Source organism: Engystomops pustulosus, chromosome 1 (assembly GCF_040894005.1).
Source record: "Engystomops pustulosus chromosome 1, aEngPut4.maternal, whole genome shotgun sequence".
NCBI lineage: Eukaryota > Metazoa > Chordata > Amphibia > Anura > Leptodactylidae > Engystomops > Engystomops pustulosus.
In genome coordinates this window covers 222,694,644-222,716,534 of record NC_092411.1, presented here as the reverse complement: position 1 = coordinate 222,716,534, position 21,891 = coordinate 222,694,644, and the positions used below count along the sequence as shown (strand labels likewise).

At 39.1% G+C, this 21,891-nt stretch overlaps 1 protein-coding gene across 2 annotated transcripts in view; it reads left to right on the top strand.

The window, feature by feature from the left end:
- MAML3 (mastermind like transcriptional coactivator 3) overlaps window positions 1–21,891 on the top strand; it is a 201,127-nt gene that overhangs the window by 11,459 nt on the left and 167,777 nt on the right. The gene's annotated exons all lie outside the window — the stretch shown is intronic.

The following is a 21,891-nucleotide window of genomic DNA, read 5'->3' as shown; positions in this document are numbered from 1 at the left end:
AACATTACCTGACTCCCAATCAGCAGTGTGTAGTGAGTCCCCGGGGGAAAGCAGTTCAAACAGCACAAATCGTCCCCTCCTAAATGCCTTCTACCTTCCTCCTCACTCATAGCCCTCCCATTCCCTCCCATTCAACCAGCTCTTGTCCTGCTGCCTCCACCCACTTAGGTTGGATCACTGCTGCAAGCAATTCTCTCATAGATCCAGGCACCACAAGCGTGATGTTTTTATATATTCTTATATTTCTTATCAATGGCTTCCTTCCTTCTAAAATCAACTTTTGCAATTATGCTAATGAGCCTGGAGTGTTATTAAAGCCCCTCCTTGCTGCAGAACCTCGCAGGCTGTAACATTGTGCAGCAACACTTTACCATGGTGTGTTGAAACATCCTCTGCTTCTCCCAGAGCCCTTCCTGCTCATTAGCATAATTATAAAAGTTGATTTTAGAGGCCATGGATAACACACATAAGAAGACTGGTGCAGGCACAGTGTCTGGATCTATGAGTACATTTCCCTGATTTGTCATGCTTGATTTTGATGGTAGATTTCTCTAGTGAACCAGGAATGTCATTTTAGTTGGTGACAGGTTTGAATAACCAATGCTATGTTGGTTTTAAAAATTCCTTGTGTCAGCCTTTTCTGCATACTGCCACTACTTTATAAAGGTTTATTTCACATTATTTGGCTCCCTGCCAGCAGAGTATGATAAGTTGAGAGGGGGATTGATGCGTTCTTCTCCTCCACATCACCCTCTCCCTTATCTGCTTAATGCAGATGACAGGTAAGGGGAGGGACGGAGGGAGCTGCATGAGTGTGGAGGAGGGGAAGATAGCTGGAAATATTCATCCCAAACAGTAGAAAGTTATGCAATTTTTCAGCTTATATTGCCTGTTGGCTTGTAAACATAGTGCATGTTGTGCAGAAATCTACCTGGGACACCCAGGATTTGTGTGGCTTCACCTGCTGAGATATAATGCGGCTATGAATATAACACTCTGAATAATTTATAGAGGCAGCTCTGGGTTCTCTCTCTGCAGATACCATGTTGTGTTGTTTTTGGCTACCTTAGCTTGGTGGCATAAACATACAAATGACTTTATGATTTCTCATCCTTTTGACTGCATATTTAATAATTGATGGACGTCAGAAGCCTCATCTGCTTTATTTTTCTTTTCTCCTTTAGATAATATTCTTACATTTTGAAGGATGGGATTAACTATCCTCATGTCTCCAGATTTGTGCTTTTCGTCCATATTCCTTTTTACGTAGACTACATTATACATCAGCAGGTTATACGTGCCACATAGCTTCAGTCATTACAAGAACAACAGCTCTAATTTTGAGGAGATCATCTCCTGCACCCAAAATTCAGGCAGATCCCAGATTTCCTGTAACTTGGCTTCTCTGGTAGATATTGTACAGTGATTCGTGCGGAGCTTTCTGCATGTAGCTATCTTTAGCATATTATACTGCCAGTCACTTGTTCATTCTTTAAACTCTGCATCCTGTGTACTTTTTAATTTCATCTCTGAACATTGCTGGATACATAGATCAACCTGTTTGCAGAACTCTCAGGGGGTGTAATATCTATGCAAATATTATAATAGTGTGAGTATTTCTTGAATGAAACGATGCCACTTTAAAAGCAATAAACCCTGATCTAATGTTTCCTCATTTAGAGGGCTTACATCTGCTTTCCATTTCATTTTACAGCTTTTCATATTAACCCTGGTGCCCCCTATCTGGTAGAACTTAGAAAGTGAAATTAATGTATTTTGTTGCTTCCTTTATGGGTAACCAGTGAATGTCTAAGATTTGACTCTAAAACCGATGAGGCGTTCTACTTTTTGAAGTCTAAAAATTGCCCTTGTATGTGGTGTTGGTAAAAGCAGCAAAGAAATGTCAATGCAGTCTGCGAGCCGCTCATGGCCTACTTTCTATACAATATTCACTGTAGTTTGCAATTATTTTATTGGTCATATATCCACCACCATCTTGTTGGAGATTGTCACTCCCCGTGATGTAATCGGGGAGCGGCGATCGGTTGCTATGACAGCCTCAGGTCTTCTGAAGGCCTAAGGCTGTCTCGATTTAACCCATTCATTCCTATGTGCTAATTGCACATTGTAATGTATGAGGATGAAAATCCCTATATTCTGCCATACAGCAGTATGGCAGTATATGGTAGGATCAATCAGACAACCAATTATACTAGGGGTCTAAAAATTGTTAAAGGAGAAATTAAAAAAAAAAGTAAAAAAAAAAATTATGATAACAAAAACCTAAAAATTCTAATTACCCCCCCCCCTTTCCCTAGAACTGAAACATAATAAATATGTAATATTTGTAATGTATTATATGTAATATAATAAATAAACAGTAAAAATCATAAACACATTAGGTATCACCACATGCGAAAATACCAGATCAAAATATGATCACTGCGTTTAACCCTGTAATGGAAAATAGCGCCCAAATTTGAAAATGGTACATTTTTGTCATTTTGAAAAATCTAAAAATTCCATAAAAAGTGATCAGAAGGTCGTATAGCCCTAAACATGGTAGCATTGAAAACTTAATCAAGTCGCAAAAAATGACACCACCCACAGCTCTGTACACCAAAGTATGAAAAGGTTATTAGCGCCAGAAGATGGCAAAATCTAAAAAAGAAATGTACAGGAGTGCATGTAAATGTATGAAAACATTATAAAACCTATACAAATTTGGCATCCCCATGAAAGCCATAAAATCCAAGCCCACAACAGCGCAAATGCGTATTTCCCACCAATATCACTGCATTTGGCATTTTTTCCCGATTCCCAGTACATGGCAAGGAAGAATAAATACTGTCACAGATTTTTGATTGTGGGGAGTGAAAAATGGAAATGAAAAAACAAAAAAGATCAGGTCCTTGTAGGGTTAAACCAAAATTACAACACAAAGAATTATGATAAATCCAAACAAACCACATATTCTCTGAAAGCAGACACTTGCCCAACATGCAAAATTGCATTAACCCTTTGGGGTAAAACCTCTTGGCCCTTTTTTGTTTTTGAGTTTTTATTTTTACTCCCCACCTTAAAAAATCTATAATTTTTTTTTTTTTTGTGTACAGAACTGTGTTAGGTGTGTTTTCTACTCAACAAATTGTACTTTTGCTATTTTCCATTACAGGGTTTAACGCCAGGAATAACATTTCTATATTTTGATAGACCAGGAACATTTTACGATTTTGCTTGTATGTTGTGTGTAGCTATTTTTATATCAGTTCTAGGGAAATGGGGTGATTTCAAGTTTGAGGTTTTTTAAATGTTTTTTCTTTACTATACTTTAGGCCCCCTTTGGTACTTTAACCCTAGGGAGTCTGATTGTTCCTTCCATATACTGTTTTACTACTACTACTACTTCTGTATTGCAGTACTGTATATGGAAAATTTGCTACAGATCTGTAAAGGTATGCCACTGGCATACATATGTGATTTGAACCTAGCCTTATGTGTTGCTTTTATTTCAGAAAATTATTAAGATGGCTGAAAAATATAATACTGCTACTGCTTGATGTTTGTTTCTATGTACACCTCTACACAGAAAGGGCAACACACTCAAGTTTTATTTCATGTTAGAAAATGCAGTCAACACAATCCTTCTTTCTTGCAAATACTCAGCAATCTATGACATGCGTCTAATAATATTTATTAGACAAACTTCATTGGTGGTTGTCCGGAAACAAAGTAATGTGGTAATTCTACCGTGTTGTCTCTGAACAGGTAGAAAAGTTAGAAAAAGATTCAGTACAAGTAGTATTTTCTATTAATCTGCTCAGTTCCACACACTGACTGTGGTGAGTAAACCATGTTTAATATTACAGATTTTCTACTTTGTGAACATACAGACGACTGATGTTTATTCTGGATGAATGTATATTTAGGGGCCTGAAGTTCTTTTCCCGTCATGTACTTCACATATAAAGGTAGACTTACAGTAAGAGCCAGTTAGATATGTACACACAGAAAGGAAATGAAAGTACAACATCACTGTCTTACTAAAGGAAACAGTGGAGATTGGCCTGTTATTCTAATTAAGGAAAAGCAGCAAAATAACAAAAAGCAGAAGTCGCCTGAACTGTGGACAAAACAGGAAGAGAGCTGCGGAGAACGACCACATGCTCTGATCCGAGGTGTGCGCATGCAGCGGATGGGCACAGAGCTTGGTAGCAGTGGGTCCCTGTTGCAGGACATTACAAAATAAAATATGTATTTTGATGGAACAAGCCTATATGAGTTACTGATTAAGACACAGACTTCCTGTAAATGTTAAACAGTTGCTATGGTGCTTTTTTTGGGCAATAAAAACTAGGTGATTGCAAAAAATACAATGTAGTTTTCTTGCAAGTCATTTTCAGCTAGCTACATCCAGTACCATGATACAGTCTGATATGCCATTAATTATTTAATTAACGACAATATCATAATATTGTTTATAAAAATAATTTTGTTATCCTTAAGAGGGAATAAACATGAACCGATGCATTGCTTTGCTTTTTAGATAATTTTTATTAACTACTCAACCATTTTCCGTTTTCTTGACACTGATCAATAACATGCATCACATTATACAAGAATGAATTAAGCATCTTTTGCAAATGGAAGGTATTAACTTACATCAAACAGAACAAAATGCAAACCCACAGCCCCCCCTCATCCCACCTCCAAGTTATCAGAATCTTAAGAGACCTGTTGGACATGGTAGGTTGCATGGATCTCCATTGTAGATCCTGGCACTGTAGTTGCTTCTGTTTTGGTGTTAGAATGGTGGGCCACATGGTGGTCATACATGATTTCTCTGACAGTAATAAGCTTGTTTTCAGAAGAAAATTTAGCTTTTTTTTACAAGGTCATGTGTGTCCATCAGACAAGCTCCAACCATGTTGAAATAAGTTGATCTGCACTTGTTTCAAAGGGCCATTACATGTTTCCATCATTCCGTCTTGCACGAGACATGTTATAAACCATAACAATTTCATTCTACAAATCCACAAACACACGAATGGCTCATTGGCAGCTGATGTCTGGGCTATGATAGGGAACACCAGCTCTTTGGCTCATAAAAAGGTGCTCACTTTAACTGAAGAAGTACAGCATCCATGGAGAGCCCCAGGCCATCCTTGGCTTCCACATCTCTGGCCCTCATATAAGCTTAATTTCTAATTTACTGCTGTCATTTATCCTGATCAATCCAACCCAGTGTGTGCTGAAAATCTTGATAGGACTGTTAGCACCACAAAAGCTTATAAACCATATGTTTTTCCAACCTTCTAATTATTTTATTAGCAAGTTATTATTGTCTTCTTATAATATGAACATATTATAATGCTGAGGCTATTATCAAGCTGCCACTTTCAAGAAAGGTGAGACTGCCTGGAGCTGAAAAGGTCTAATGTGTAGTTTTCTCTTGAAGTCATTCGTTGTTCTTTGTGATGTTAACCAAAGCATTTAAAACAACAGGAATTATTTCCAAGTAAAGAATAAAAAAACTCACAGCTGGCTGGCTTCCTATCAGCAATACTCAAGCTGCTTGTAACATTGGCCATGTTCATACAAGCATTAACGTGAGCAGTACAATGACATTGTTGAGTCGTTGTGCGTGTCACCTTTGTACTTGTAGGCTTTTTCTAGCTATGGGACCACAGGTTATTTAAATTAACAACGTGCAGGGAAGCAGCTAACGTGTATACTTCATAAACTCCCACTTCTTTCAAGTTGCTTGCTGTGATAATTATATATGGGTTTTTAGCACATTTTTGCAATATTGAAAACGATTTAACTCTTTTGGTATAGCGGTGGTCACAATAGAGAAAACTTCAGCAATGTTGATAATGCCCTGAAGGGGTCATCTATAACACTGTGTAAGGGAATAGATCTGAGAGCAACATGAATGATGTAACAATGCTATCCTGCAGACAGAAAGGTTTTTTTTTCTACTATCGGTATATTAAAACAGTATAAAACTATAAAGTTTGTGTAATATGTATACATTAATTTAAAGGGTTTGTTTATGAGTAAATACTAGTCATCTTACCTTCTAAAAACAAATTGAACCCCCTCACTCTCCATAACCCAGGACAAAGATCAGATTATTAATATTATTACCATTATGTCAGACTGAAACCGTCCATGTACTATATGGATCACCACCAACTTGCCATGAAATACTACATTTCAACTGCGATGGGTGTTGGCTGTTGCCAGGGAAATGGCTGGAAGAGGGAAGCCATTTCCAGCTGACTGCTGGGTGTGGTTGGTTATCAAAGTGTCTTAAAGTATATTTCACCTCAGTCATCAAAGTACCTTTAAGTATGCTTTGCCTTTCAAAAATCTTTGTACCAGTCAGAAGTGCACAAGGAATAATACTTTCTTGGAATTATAAATAAGCTTGTATTTTGCAGTTTTCATCGGCAGCTTCTGTATGTAATTTATAGTCATCTGTGAACTAGAGGATGAAGAACTAGTTGCTGTGCCTTACTGCTCCCTCTCCACTTGACATAGACTTAACATGTGATCTAACATTTCTTTGAGCATCTATCCTTCTTATATAGCAAGATAGAATTCAGCAGGGATTTTTTACCAAAAAAAGAGGAAACACTGAAAGAGCCAAATAACTGGAGAAAGAGGCAGTTGGATACCGTATATTGCTATTTCTTGTGTTCACTTGTGTCATTATGCTGTGCATAGTTTGTTGAAAAGTTACTGACCATAGAAATATGAAAGGGTTTTCCAATTTAAACAATCTGTTTAAAAAAAAGAGAATTAACATTTCTAGATTACACTATTGAATGGATCCATTTTTCTGTAGTATCCACTGCGTTTCAAACACTTACAACACACTCCTATCTTTACTACTGTAGGTATATTATTTGAGTCATAGTTCAGGCTTCCACTGAGTGAATAAAAAGAGTGTTCTCATTTCAGCAAATAAATGTTATTGTCTGAATAAATATAAAATTTTCCAATATACTTTAAGTATCCATTTCTTATGCTTTTCTAGATCTCTTCTTGCTGTCATTATATAGGAAGCTTCATTTTTTTATTTCCAGTGGACAGAAATCTGACCGTGGTCACACAGGTGCACTGCTCATTATAACACACAGCTCTGATTACGCTCAATGATACTAACAACATGTGCACCTGTGTAACCATGGTCAGATTTATTTCCACATAGAATCTTTCTATAGTAGGACAGCAAAAAGAGATCTAGATAACCATTAGGAATTGATACTGAAAGTATATTGTAAATTGTAGAACTTTTAACTATACAAACAATAGCATTGGTGTGGAATTCCTGAAATGGGATTACCCCTTTAAGGATCACGGACTTGTAGGAAAGCTGTGATGCCGAGAGAGAGGCTCTGACGTCATTGCTCCCGCAGCTGAATGGCTCTCCCACAGCCTCAGGAATTCTGCGGAGTAATGTGGGTGGCTAGAAGAGGATCTAAATAATGAACAAATGCAACATAATTCTGAAACTTTATTTGACCTTTGTGTTACTTTTACTCAACGGTGAACTAAAAGTCATTTGTGAAAGGTCAATTTTTAGGTTATTCCTATCTTTGAAATGCTTAATGTTTGGAACTATTATGGCATGAAGTGACATGGAGTTTTTGTGTCTAAAAGTCAAAATGTACAACTCCAGAGTCACAAGAGTTAATTTGTATTAGTCTGGCCTTTTTATCTTAGGCTTATGGATATTAAAAGCAAGAGGAAAATAAGACCATTAGCGTTTCACTATTGAGTACATTAGGGCAGTGTGCACACCACAATTATCAGCTATGAATGAAGAATTAGTATGGTTAGACAAAAAGTATTTATACATCTCCTGGGTTCTATCTTGGGCTTCTAAAGATTTGAGCACATGGTAATAGGTGGATTATTTAAGCCCATATTTGGAGTGTGGGATTAACCCATGTAAAAAAAAAGGAACATACACAATCCCCATTGAGTTGTTGTCCTTGGTTGTATTTTAACCCAGGATCGCAGAGCAGCAAATCGCTGCATCTTGTCTTCATTTTATGGAGTGTTTGGCTAGTATTCATATCATATGTTACCTTGTTTCCTCGAAAATAAGACCTAATGCAATTTTTTTTCAAGCTTGTAAGGCCTCCCCTGAAATAAGACTGGGCTACAGCACCCCCCATGGCATACGTTAGTGTTAGTAGATCATTTAGATACTGCATGAGGTTGTGACATGGGTGTAGAATTCATAGGATAAACTCACTGACAGTTGTGTTGCAAATGTGCTACGAGCAGCTGCCTGAAGGCTAAATTATACCAAATCTGTAGCTGATAATAATAAATCTTTATATAACACCATTAAATTCCACAGTGCTTTATACTTAATAAATATAATATACACTAATACAGCTAAAGATCACTGTTTTTGAGTTTAACTTTGGATATTACTGCAAGAAACATTGCATAACAATAAAATAGATGAATGCTATAGTGCACATACTAAATACAGATGTATACTGTCTTTTTATGTACATATAGCAATGAATGTATGTAGATCAGGTATCCTACTGGTGGCTACATTTTAAAGTTCTGCCATTTTAGGCACCATGGCAACCTAGTCGGTGCTCCATCTTAGCTTACTATATGCAATAGGTAATGAGGTTCTATACTATAGAAATGTTTCCTTGCCGAAATGACTGCTCAGTCAGGTGGAAAATAGGCAGCAGAATAGTGTGATGGATAACTAGTAGAGGACAATTTTAGTAATTGGATGAGGTAGATTACTTATTTCCATGCTTAGGAAGTCTTCGGAAGAAAGTTGAGTTACAGGTATATTGCACAGAGAAAGATAACAGCGGGGGGCACAGTAAAAGGCAGAGCGGGAAGTGTCTGAATAGGAGGAGGAGAGTTTTGTAGGTTAGAGATGGAATTTATCAGGAAGTCAGCCAAGAGACTTGAGAGGGAGAAAGGCGGAGAAGACTCTTTTAGAGATTTTTAATTTTATAGTCGGTGTGTATATTGTACAGCCTGCTGTATAGATGGTTGTAGTAGAAAGTGTCTGCATATATACTGCCTGAAACACACAAACTGTTAGATAAGGCTTCTATTCTTTGGGTCTCTAGAACAGCTTTGAAGGATATGTTTTTAGAAAATCTCAGAAAGTCCTGTTAGATCTTTTTATTTAAGAATGGTGTATATCAAGTTTCGGTTCCAGAGATTTGGGGGAGATTCATTAGACCTTCATATGCCTTCATTTTGACACTCAATAATTTGGTGAGTTTTTACACTTGGATTTAGAGATCCTCTGCCATTCTTCCTTGCAGATCCTCTCCAGTTCCCTCAGGTTGAATCATTAACGTTGGAAAGCAGCCATTTTAAGTCTCTTCAGAGATGCTCAATTGGGTTTAGGTCAGGGCTCTGGCTGGGCCAGTTAATAATGGTCACAGAGATGTCCTGAAGCCACTGCTTTGTTATTTAAGCTGTGTGTTTAAGGTCATGTCATGTTGGAAGGTGAACTTTCGGTCCAAGCTTCTGAGGTCCAGAGCACTCTGGAATGGGTTTTTATCCAGGATATCTCTGCACTTTGCCGAATTAGTCTTTTGTTCAATGCAACCAATCATCCTGTCTCTGCATCGGACCCACGCCCCCAGCATGAAGCTGCCAACAACTTGTTTCACTGTGGGATTTAGCAGGCAATGAGCAGTGCCTGGTTTTCTCCACACATACTTCTTAGAATTAACACCGTAAAGTTCATTTTCATCTCATCAGACCAGAGAATCTTATTTCTTGTAGTCTGGAAGTCTTTCATGTGTTTCTTTGCAAACTGTATGCAGGTTTTCATATGTCTTGTACTGAGGAGAGGCTTCCATAGGCACACTCTGCCATGAAGCCCCGACAGGTGGAGAGCTGCAGTGATAGTTGACTTTGTGGAACTTTCTCCCATCTCCCTATTGCTTCTCTGGAGCCTCACCACCGTGATCTTGGGGTTCTTCTTTACCTCTTTCACCAAAGCTCTTCTCCCATGATGGCTTAGTTTGGCTGGATGGCCAGCTCGAGGAAGAGTTGTTGTCGTCCCAAACTTCTTCCATTATGGAGGCCACTGTGCTCTTAGTGTCCACATGCCTGCAAGGTGGCCTTATTTGGCAACCTCTCTTTAAGGAGAACTCCTCATCTCTACTAGACATCCATGAAAAAAGAAAGTAGCAGTGCTCCAAATTCTTGGACTAGGACTAAACTTTATCCACCCATAAATGCATGAATAAAGCCTGTCCTAGTCACAGATTAGGAGCACTGCTACTGTCTTTTTATTGTTATTATTTTACTTATTATTATTTAGTCAAATGTTATAAACAGGCTACTTACTATATTTTTGTATAAGTTAAGGTTCAGTAAAATTATAAATCATTATATACTAATATTTAATTATGGTTTTCTACTTGGGTCACTGGGAAGAGGTTAAATATAGATAATAGTTGACACTGAGCATTTGCTTTTTAGTCTGTGATCTGCAGACCTCAAAATTTGCATGCCATCACATGTCATCACCTAGCAGACATAAGGTGGTTAACCAACGTAATGAAAAAAATGAGGAATGGTGTGAATGTGTGTGCGTATCTGAACATGTGCATGCTTTCATAATGGAGATACTTATGTGGGTACTTGCACTCCCAACAGATAATATGCTGATAAAATAAAGACCCTTATGTAGAAACTCTCTGGTCTCAATCACATGCAATGTGCTGTATCCTGGTACCAAATTTCACCTGCTGCTGACATAAACCTCTATTGCTCAACCAGCTCAACCCTTAAACACCCGGCTTCTGGATCCTTCATCCAAAGCTGCCAGACACAACTTTTCAAAAGATGAAAAAACTCCACATTAAATTGGATGGTCCGGGAGTGTGAAATGTTAGTGTGTATAGGATCATGATCAAGACGCAGAGCGTCGAAATGCGTTGATCACAGTTTGCACCATGTCTGTTGCATGTTCTTAATGTTGGAATAAGGAAGACCTGTTTATGAGATCCCAGAGCTAAGGTCTTTCGTATTTTCAAATTAAATATAAAGGACAAATCCAGATCTTCATTAGCCCACATCAGATACACATCTCATCCACTAGGGGCTATAGTAAATTATTGATGTTTTTATGTCTTTATTTGTATATAGGGTAGTACCCAATATGGAGTAAGACAATAATTCTTAATTGTAGTCTTGTTTTCAGGGTTTATTGACTTATTCGTCATCACAATCTATCCATACCATAGATATTCGTTGTTAATGGCTAAAGTGCAATGTACTTGTCTTTACCAGCTTGTGTAGGGGCTGGAGTAGTGAATAAGTCCCCTTACATGAGAGTCCTTTATAAATAATGTATACAAGTAACAGGATAGGCCTGGCCAGGCGGTGGTTAAACCGCTCTCTTGTGTCACTGGTACATGCTGGACTGGTACTTGGCAAGTTGCTAACATTGATTAATCCAGGCTGTACACAAGCTGCTGTGACATTGTTATCAGGCACTGGTGATCGCGGCACAGCCGGTAGAGGAAGAGTGATGTGTCGTATTGGATGTGACTGTGATGAATTGAAGCAGAACAAGTGTGTTTTTTTTTACTTCCCCCAGACTAAACTGCTGACTAGTCAAAGGTTCAAGTCCTGTGTATCATCCAACTAGCTGGGGCACAGGATAAGTGGAAATAATGTAATTGCTGACATCACCTATAATGACTCCCAGTATTCCCATGCATCACTGAACACAGTGTGAGGTGAGCGTGGGAAGCAGAGACACAGCCTCCACATAGATCCACCAGTACTTAGGGCCTTATTTCCGAACACACCCTTAATATGGTAAATGCTGCTCCAGCTATAGGCTTCACCCATGCACTGAGATGACATAGACACATCGGACTTACTGACACTGGGCAATGGCTTTTGATGGCAAAGAATTAAAATAATCTCCAAGCAGTTGGTTTCACTGGAGTAAATATGATAAATATAATATATTTTATATTACAGAGGACTTCAATACATAAATGAGTACCGTATTTTTTGGCCTATAAGGCGCACCGGACTATAAGGCGCATTAGTCCGATGCGCCTTATATATGTAATAATTCCATATATAAGGCGCATCGGACTATAAGGCGCGGGGTCCGGGGGCGTGGCGGAGGTCCGGGGGCGGAGCGGAGAACCGACGGGACGCGACGCCGAGACGCGACGGGGAACGCGGGGAAGGTGAGGGGGAGGTGGAGGAGGGCAGCGGACCATACTTACATAGGTCCCCGCTACCGGAGACAGCAGATCTCCAGCGGGAACTGCAGACCACGCGGCAGAAGTTGTTCGTGCCGCGTGGTCTGCAGTTCGCGCTGGAGATCTGCTGTCTCCGGTAGCGGGGACCTATGTAAGTATGGTCCGCTGCCCAGTGCCATACATAGGGCGCACCGGACTATAAGGCGCACTTTGGATTTCCACGGAAATCCAAGGCTTTTAAGTGCGCCTTATAGTCCGGAAAATACGGTATACATAAACGAAAACCTTATATTAAACCATTTGTGTGGTGCAGACTTTTGACTATATGGGATTTTTTCACACCATTGTTTTGACTGCATTTCCTTGTGCATATGGTAAAGAGATTCATAGATGTCCCTCACTCTATTAACCCTCGCAAAAACCTTCTCTGTGTAGGTGCTTTCTAAAGGGGATTGAGTTTTTAAAGGGATTGGAATAGCACAATTTAAGTTACATTCACACTGGGCACCAGTTATGTTCACACTGGGCACCTATGAGGGTCTTTTTCTCCTTGGAGTATTAAAAAAATCATGAGTTTCTGACTTGACGGCATCCAACTACTACAAAATTACAAAACATATTGTCAATGCTACTATGTACTTGACTATGCAACCATAGAGCAGGAAAATAGGTTGCAGGAACCCATCAATCGCAGAAGCTGCATACAAAAACCCTTAACAGCGACCACAGATGTAGCATATTATGGACAGCGTAATACAGTAGCATTTTAGTGAAAATCCCAAATACACATTGCTGAATATTTATGTCAGCATTGTTAAAATAAAGCTTATTTGGAAACATTTAAAGTGTAACTCTGACGTCATTATACTGCCCATATTCTGATTCTCAACTTTTTCTTTATAGAATTATTTATTTTCCTTTTCTGAAACAGCTTGTCAGAAATCTTTCTCTGCAACAGTGAAGTGGGTGGAAACTAACCTCTTTCTGTCTGTGTCCTAAAGCTGAGTCAATGAGATTCTAACAAGCAAATTTACTGAGCACAGTATAGTATTTATATACAAAATCTATATAGTCAATAGCCTGTTACCTTTCATCACATGAAGCTTTGCATATGTAGTCAGTTTACATATGATGTAGTCTGTTCTGTGTAAGTAATACGTGTTTGTGAGGGGGGCTGCAGAGGAGTATATGACACAGCTTAAGATACTAAAAGACTGGCAAAGTTATTCAGAATCACAGACTGGGATGGTGCAACTGATAGGAAACAGAAGAGACTTTCTACCTTACTATTCTTTATAGGAGACCTCGCCATTCACAGATCTGCACAGACACAAGGCTATTCTGCTAGTTACACTGAGCATCATGACATGACCTCATCAGCCCATCCTACCTAAGAAACTGTTCTGTTCCCACACAAGGGTGTTCATACTAGGGGTAAGGTGCAAATTTCCGTGAGCTGAAACTGGATTTTATGGTCAACTTAAATGGTTTGTTCAACCATTGTGTGTTGGAAAACTAAAAAGTTTCATTAAAATAAAAATTACTGACCCATAACAACATGGATGACACATGTATGTTTAATAAGGATTTTCTGTTTGATACTTAGCTGTGGGTTCATTTAAAACAGATACATGGAGGATAATAAATCTGAATATGGTGTTACCCAGACAATACAAGTCCTTAATGCTGATTTGTGGGAAACAAGAGCAAGTCTCTGAAAGTTACTTCCCCAGTATGCTAGCTATATTTTTTATAATCTACCTTGCCCTGAAGATTGCCATGTCATGCAATAATCAGACACGAAAGAAATGTGCTGTTGTAAGCAAATTTGTAGTGCGAGTCTTTCAGTTCCGAGCTGTTTATCCTTGCCGCTGTTCGGGTAATATTTTAACTGACCCACTTTGTTTGCTCACCATAACAACATTGCAATACAAACTTGCCCTCTTGTAACCCCACCCATGAAATTCATTGCATGTTTGCCACTCCTGCCCCTGTGACGTGTGCCCTCCTGTACTTAACCTGTGACTTGCTGGAAGGTTTTGGCAGAGAATTAGTTAACCTGCTTTCTTTGTCACTCCATCTGGCATCAGACCAGAAGACTATCGTGTGAAATCCTGAGTAACTGTGTTGCTTCTGCGAGAGAAAACACTACAACAGTTTGTGTGGCTGTCAGCCTCTCTTTTAAAAATAATATATTGTTATGGAAAGAAATATATACTTCATAAGTAATATTTGTGCTTAATAGTACCTATTCAGGCCTTTTTTATAGTGATAATGATTTCAGTGAGTGATTCTTTTTTAGATTCTGGTTCTCACTGGTGTAGGATATTACAGAACTGTATCTTAAAGGGAAATCAACCACTCGAAAAAAACAAAAAACCCTAGAAATATTCACCTCCGCTTCTCTTCCCCTTGATCCCGGCGCAGGCCGTCACTAAGCTTGACATGCTGGGATCACCTAGAAAAGAAAGCTGGGATTGAAGTTACGCCTCTTGTGTGACGTCACCTCCCTCTTCCGTGCGGGGGCGTGCATAATTTGCAGTCTGGGGCACCCGACATCTTGTCCCCGCGCTCCGTGTTGCTAATTATAAGCAATGTGTCAAGATTAGCGACGGACAGTGCCAGGATCAAGATGAAGAGGAATGGGGGTGAGTATTGTTAGGTTTTTTTGTGTTTTTCGAGTGGTTGGTTTCATTTAAAACAAGGTATTAGAGATCTGCAAGCTGTTAAGGTAAAATTATGTAACTTTTAAGAGGAACGAAGTGAGTGCCATAGTTAGGTAAGACAGCAAAACCCGTTCAAGATACTTGTGGGATTACAGATTAAATGCTGGCAAAGGAAGAATTTTTTAAGGTTCTTTATGATAAGAGAGAGGAACAGATTACTTTAAAGCTACTTCTGAATGATTGTGAATGAGCTCTTTGTGTTATTGCAGCTATGTCAGTTTTTTTTGTCTACAAATGTCTCACAATTGTGACTTTATTTGTGACTTCGTTTTTCACTTCAGTCAATTTACTCCAGATTTGCAAAAATAATCCAGATGAGTTAGACAGATTAATGAAGTTATGTGGATGTAAATGTCATAAAACACTCAATTATCAAATAGCCCAGACTCATTGTCATTTTAATCCACACTTGGTCTGAACTTGGTATATTTGTAGTTCTATACTCAAAAATAGATTTGTGTTTGTATAGTTTATAATTGTAACCCCAGACAATTGGATTTTAAAAATGTTGGGATGTCATAAGAACCAGAATTAACAATAAAGCTTATCTGCAGACACCTTTTATAACTCCTACGGCTGATTATTATAGCCTAGAGCTAAAGTACAGTAAATTGCCAACATCCAGAGGGCCGTTTGTAACTATGTGTCGTCTGTAAGTCAGGTGTTCTTAAGTAGAGGACCGCTTGTAATAACAATAAGGAGTAAGTCACCATGTAACAAAGGCCAGAGGAGTGGTGGATCCCCAACATGTGTTTGGCTTGCCTTCATCAGAGTGTTACCTCTTGTATTTTCTCCACCTTGCTGCCCCAGTTTTATAAAAGTGGAAAACAACATTAGTTGTTCAACATTGAGAGGAAAGTTGCACGCCAACCTATAAGTATTATGGAAGTTCCGTGTTTGTGATCATTTTAAGGTCAGTTTTATATATATTGAAAACTAACCCCTTCATGCTGTGTATGAAGCTCTATCCATATTGCTCATGTGTCTGTAAATAAGTGGATTCATGTTTTACCTAGTAAACTTCTCTTGTGCACTGGTTGTAATAACGAAAAAGTTAATGTTTATACTTATTTATTTAGCACTTTATTATCGGCCACAGTAAGGTTTCCTGATTGCATTCAATGGAATTCCAGAAAGTCTACAGTACAGTATAGAATGTATGGTCCTGCTTTTACGTATGCCCCTGAACTTTCCTCCAGCTAATACAGTATATTGGTGTGCTCAACCCCTCTCTTGTCATTTCCTGACCTTATTATCTGGCCAATCCCATATAGTGTCATGAGTCCATGCTCTCACACGACCAGGACACAACCCTGTGTCACTCTAATGGAAGAGGATTATACAGTAACACATACACTCCACTGACAGGAGGTAGATGCCGAGCATAAGGGGATTATATAGGACACAGACAGACCACTGAGTATGTTTGTGCAAACAATGATTCCCGTGTTGGCAGGGCAAAAATAATTGTTCAGTAAGTAGCAACATGATACATATGAGCAGCTATAGACATCATCGCTGAAAAGCAATTGTGGCATGTAGAAAAAGTGGCTGCTTAGTGCAAGTGTTAGTGCCATCTTTTAACCCCCTAATCTGCTGTCTGCAGGATATGATCTACTTTATTTCCACATTGTTATAGAAGTACTGTATATACTGGCGTATAAGACTACTTTTTAACCCCTTAAAATAATGGCTACAGTGGGGGGTCGTCTTATACGCCGGATATACGGGGGCCGCACTGTGTGAGGTGTTTTTTTTCCTGTATGTATGCTAATGCAGCCGCCCTGTTACAGCGGTCGGCGTCACAGAGCTGGGGGTCACAGGCGGCACTTACAGAAGCATGTCGGATCTTCATTAATATCGCAGCTTACAGTTATGATCACCAGGCACTTGCTCTCTTGTTTGTTTTGCAAAGTTTTAAGCAGACTTTTTTTCATTTGGGAGAGGGGTAGTCTTATACAGTGAGTATATACCAAATTCTATATTTTTAGGGCAGAAGTTGGGGGTCGTCTTATACGCCCAGTCGTCTTATACGCCGGCATATACGGTAATAAGGAAAGCATTTTTCCCTTTCATTCTGTTTCCAAACCACTCCACATCCTAATGTGTTAAGTTATCATTAAATGACATTTCTTCATTATTCAATGTTTAGTTCAGTGGTGGCGAACCTATGGCACTGGTGCCAGAGATGGCACTCGAAGGCCTCTCTGTGGGCACAGGGGCTGTCTCCTAGACATGGCATCTTCCTGCAGTCTCGGGCAGTCCAAGTAGTGCCCTGCTATTTTAAAGTGACCCATCCTGTGCTGATTGGTCCTGTCTGAAGAGTGAAAAGATGTGGACAGGGTCGGATTGGAGCTCCAAAATTCTGGTAGCAATATGTTTGTTACTGCCTAAATTGCCATGTTGGCACTTTGGGAAAAATTGTTTTTTTTGGGTCTCAGTTTGGGCACTCGATCTCTAAAAGGTTCGCCATCACTGGTTTAGTTGTTCACTTATATCACTTATATATATATATATATAACAATTTCTAATTGTTTCAGGCAGTAACTTCTCAGGATTCCCTCAATAAAATTTACTCTGTGTTTGATCATTACATTTGGTGGGAACACTTGACATATGACTTTACATATGTAATTGTACACTTGATAAACTTCATATAGTACACACTGTACACACATTAACACTTATGGAGCCCAGCAGGGTCGGCTCCAGGTTTCAGAATGCCCCTGGACGACAAAGTGTCAATGCGCCCCTTTGCAGTGAACTCACATGGCAGCATTAAAAATTCAAAAACTAAAACAGTCTTCTATTCCCTAAAATATTCCTTAGTTTAGCATACCAAACAGCCCCCTCATGGTTATTTTATATGCAGCCTCTCATGGTAATTTTATATAAGCTCCCCATCACCCACATGGATTCCTTATGTACATCCTTATGTGGGCCCTCCAGCAGCTCTGGGCCTCGGTCATTTCCCAGGCACACCCGTCATGCTCATTTCTATAATTTACATTTTTTTTTTGTAAAAACCAGGGCATAAGAAGCTAAAAGAAGAATGGATCCTGCCAGAGGGGGCACACACCAGTATGTCAGTGTGCTTGGTTTACAATCTTTGATATTGTTGGTAGATGTCCTTTTAAGCTGATTTGGCTATTTAAGTCATATGCCACATGATGGGCAAAAAAAAAAAAGGATTGCGCAGTTCTTTGACTTTCGCAGAATCATTTAATCACTTAACCCTTTGACTTGCGACTAAACAGCCGGCAAATGCCGCAAGTGGAAGTAAGCGGTGTACAAACCCGCCCTGCAGGCAGAGTGACCTGCGATCTCTCATTACTACTGGTATTGTTCAGTAAGAGGGATAATAAGTGCAGCACTGAAGCACAGTCATTGTTAAAATCATTTATTTACAGTGTATAGATATATTCTGCATTGGCTCTGTACTTTCCCAAGATAGATTCATTAGCGAAGGGCAAAGTAATCTTAAGAGCTGGCAATCATTTTACTTATGTCTTCAACACAAAGCGTAAGGCCTGCTGCTCTATACACTATATATTTCTAAGACCGTCCATACTAGTTCTTCAGACCTGACCTTGAAAATAGAACAGACACCGGCTCAAACAGAGGCTGAGCACTGATTTTAGAAGATGACTTTAGTTTAAACAGAAATCTATGATAGAAAAAAACTTTTTGGAAAAATTCTGTACATTTTCTCCCTTGATTTACTTGTCTCAATTTCTCATAGTTTGTCTTTATGAATACAAAAGTATAAATAACGCTTCATTACCCAGGACATCAGCCTGGGTACATTGTGGTAAATTGTGGTAAATCGTAGTGCGCTTAATCGTGAGGCAGATTCTGGTATTCTTGTTTTCTTTTGCAAGGACTGCTGCTTTAAAAAAAAACCCTTAAAGGACACCTGTCATCAGGTCTCTGCCACTAGTCCTGTCACCTCTTCCTGTTGGAGCAGCACACAAGGATCCCATCCCAGCCTTTATCTAGTTATTTCATACATTATTCATTGTAAAATCATCTATTCTTTATTATGTAAATGAGGCTGGTCACATGGTCAGAGGCAGTGATGTCACCCCTGTTACCCCTCCCCTCTCCTCCCTCTGCTCATGTCTGTGTGTAATGTATAGTAAAGCATGGCTAGTGTCTGTGCTTTACCTGCTGACATGCTGCATCCTCCTAATACACAGGTGAGAGACACAGACATCAGCTACACATGAATCTGACATGTTCTGCTGTAACATGGCTGCCGGGAGCTGCTGTATCTCTCCTAAACACACACACACATGCACACACAGGCTGCAGGGGGCGTGGCCACCAGCACCAGGAAGCACATCATTATACAGCATCACATCATTACACAGGCTGTCAGTCATGCACTGGGGGTGTGGCTGTGCCTCCCACTCATGAATAGAGTGGACAGCTTGAATATGCTAATGCTTCATTGGACATTTCACAGGTCATTTGCATACAGCTTTAGGACCTCATTGCTTAGGTTTACAGGCATGTAGAGGGACAATGAAGGGATAGAGGCAATGCTCTCTAATGGCAGTTTATGAAAATATATTTAGTTTAGGGGGGTCATTTTGCATGACGGGTTCTCTTTAAGGACGCAGGGTATTTTCGCTCATTTCTCGCTCTCCATCTTCAAAAATCCATCACTTTTTCATTTTTCCGTGTACAGAGCTGTGTGAGGGCTTATTTTGTGCGTAACAAATTTTACTTTCCCATGATTTTATTTATTATTCTCTGCCATGTAGTGGGAAGCCGGAAAAAAATTTCAAAATGTGTAAAAAAAAACAAAAAAAAAAAAAACGTGTGTGCGTCCAGTCACGTTCTTGTGGGCTCAGTTTTTACAACTTTCACTCTTCGCTCCAAATAACACCTCTACTTTATTCTTTGGTTCGGTACGCTCGTGATGATACCAAATTTATACAGGTTTTATTGCGTTTTAATACATTTAAAAAAATTAAACGAATGTGTACAAAAAAGAAAAAAAAACATTTTTGCCATCTTCTGATGCTAATAACTTTTTCATACTTTGGTGCACGGAGCTGTGTGAGGTGTCATTTTTTGCGAAATGAGCCGACGTTTTCATTGCTACCATTTTGAGTACTGTGCGACATTTTGATAATTTCTTATTACATTTTTTATGTCATGTAAAAAGGTGTAAAAGTCGCATTTCGGACGTTTGGGTGCCATTTCCCTTCTCGGAGGTCACCGTCGGCCATAACCGTTTTTATATTTTGATAGATCGGGCATTTTGGGACGGGGCGATACCTAATGTGTCTGTGATTTTTACTGTTTATTAGGTTTTATATCAGTTCTAGGGAAAGGGGGGTGATTTGAACTTTTAATATTTTATTATTTTTTTACATTTTTTAAACTTTTTTTCTTTTTTTTTTTTTCACTATTTCTTAGACACTCTAGGGTACATTAACCCTAGATGGTCAGATCGTTCCTACCATATACTGCAATACAACTGTATCGCAGTATATGGCATTTCTGCACACTATACATTACAATGAGCCACAGGCGATATGCAGCAAAGCCACGGAGCGTGAAGGGGTTAAAGGCCTTATACCTTTTCCCATAACATTTCACAAGTAAGAACAGTATTGAAGGTAAAACTTTATTAGCTTTTCATACATATATTTCTTGTTTCCCAGCAATCTGTCCTTCTGAGAATAATATCCCATTGTAATGTTTATGTAAATGAGCTTTTATGTGCACTGGGGGTGGGGCCGTGGACAGCTGGTGCATTTGTTTTTTTTTTCTTCTTACTATGTTACCCATTAATGTCCCTTAATTTACACAATGATTGATATCATAGAGAAAAAGGGTGTGGAAAGAAGAAAAAAACTCAGGGACTAGGGACCATTACAGAAAATCATTACATATATATATAAAAAATTAATAATCTTTAAAATTAAAGATCCTTGGGAAACAAAAGTCATGTGTGGAAAGTTTATTGGGTGTAGTTTAAACTTACACTGGGGGATTTGAGCTGGTAAACTTGCTTTAAAGGTCAGAATGTTTAAACCATAGGCAAACTTACAAACACTGTTCCCCACCCCCCTTTTGTCATCTGCATCAAGAGACAGGATAACAAAATAATACATTCTCTAATTCACTGTTATTAACAAAAATGCCACATTTCACAGATATAAGTCCAACCGGTTTCCATCAGTCCTGCTGTACACAATTTCAGGTTCCCCTAGACACGACCCTGTAACTTCTGACTTGGGGTCGGGCGCCATCTTGAATGAGATTGTGTAGCTAAGCTTCTGTCAGTCTCTGCCTGTAGCCCCGCCTGCTGCACAGAGCTCACAGACACTTACTGGTTCACAGCCTGTCAGCACATGGTGAGCAGAGAGAGGAGCTGCAAACAACAAGCTACAAGGAGATACATGATCAGGGGGTAGGGGGTAGCAGACACATAGCTGTGAGATGTAGCAGGGCCTAGAGTGTAACAGTGTAATGGTATATCAGTCTCTGTGTAATCATCTCATGCATCTCTGATCTGTCCCATCTCTCTCTTTCTATGTGTCAGTGTGTTAGTACAGAAGCCAGATGAAACATCACTAGGGGATTGTAATGTGAGAATTTTCTTTTGTGGGAAAACCCCTTTGAGCACTGGTGGTGCTTTGTAAAGGTAAATTAGGTGGTATATTTCTTTAAAAGGCTGTCTACACTAACTTTACACCTCTTTAATTTACACCAAAGAATATGTCAACATTTGTCGAATGCACTAAAATTGCACCATCATCAATATTTCCCATTAACCACTGCCCTGTTAAGTGTCTAAAAGATATTAAAATATGTTGCATAATATAAATCCTCCAACAATGTATCCATATTATTGTTTATTAATTATAACACATGTATAAGTATAACACATG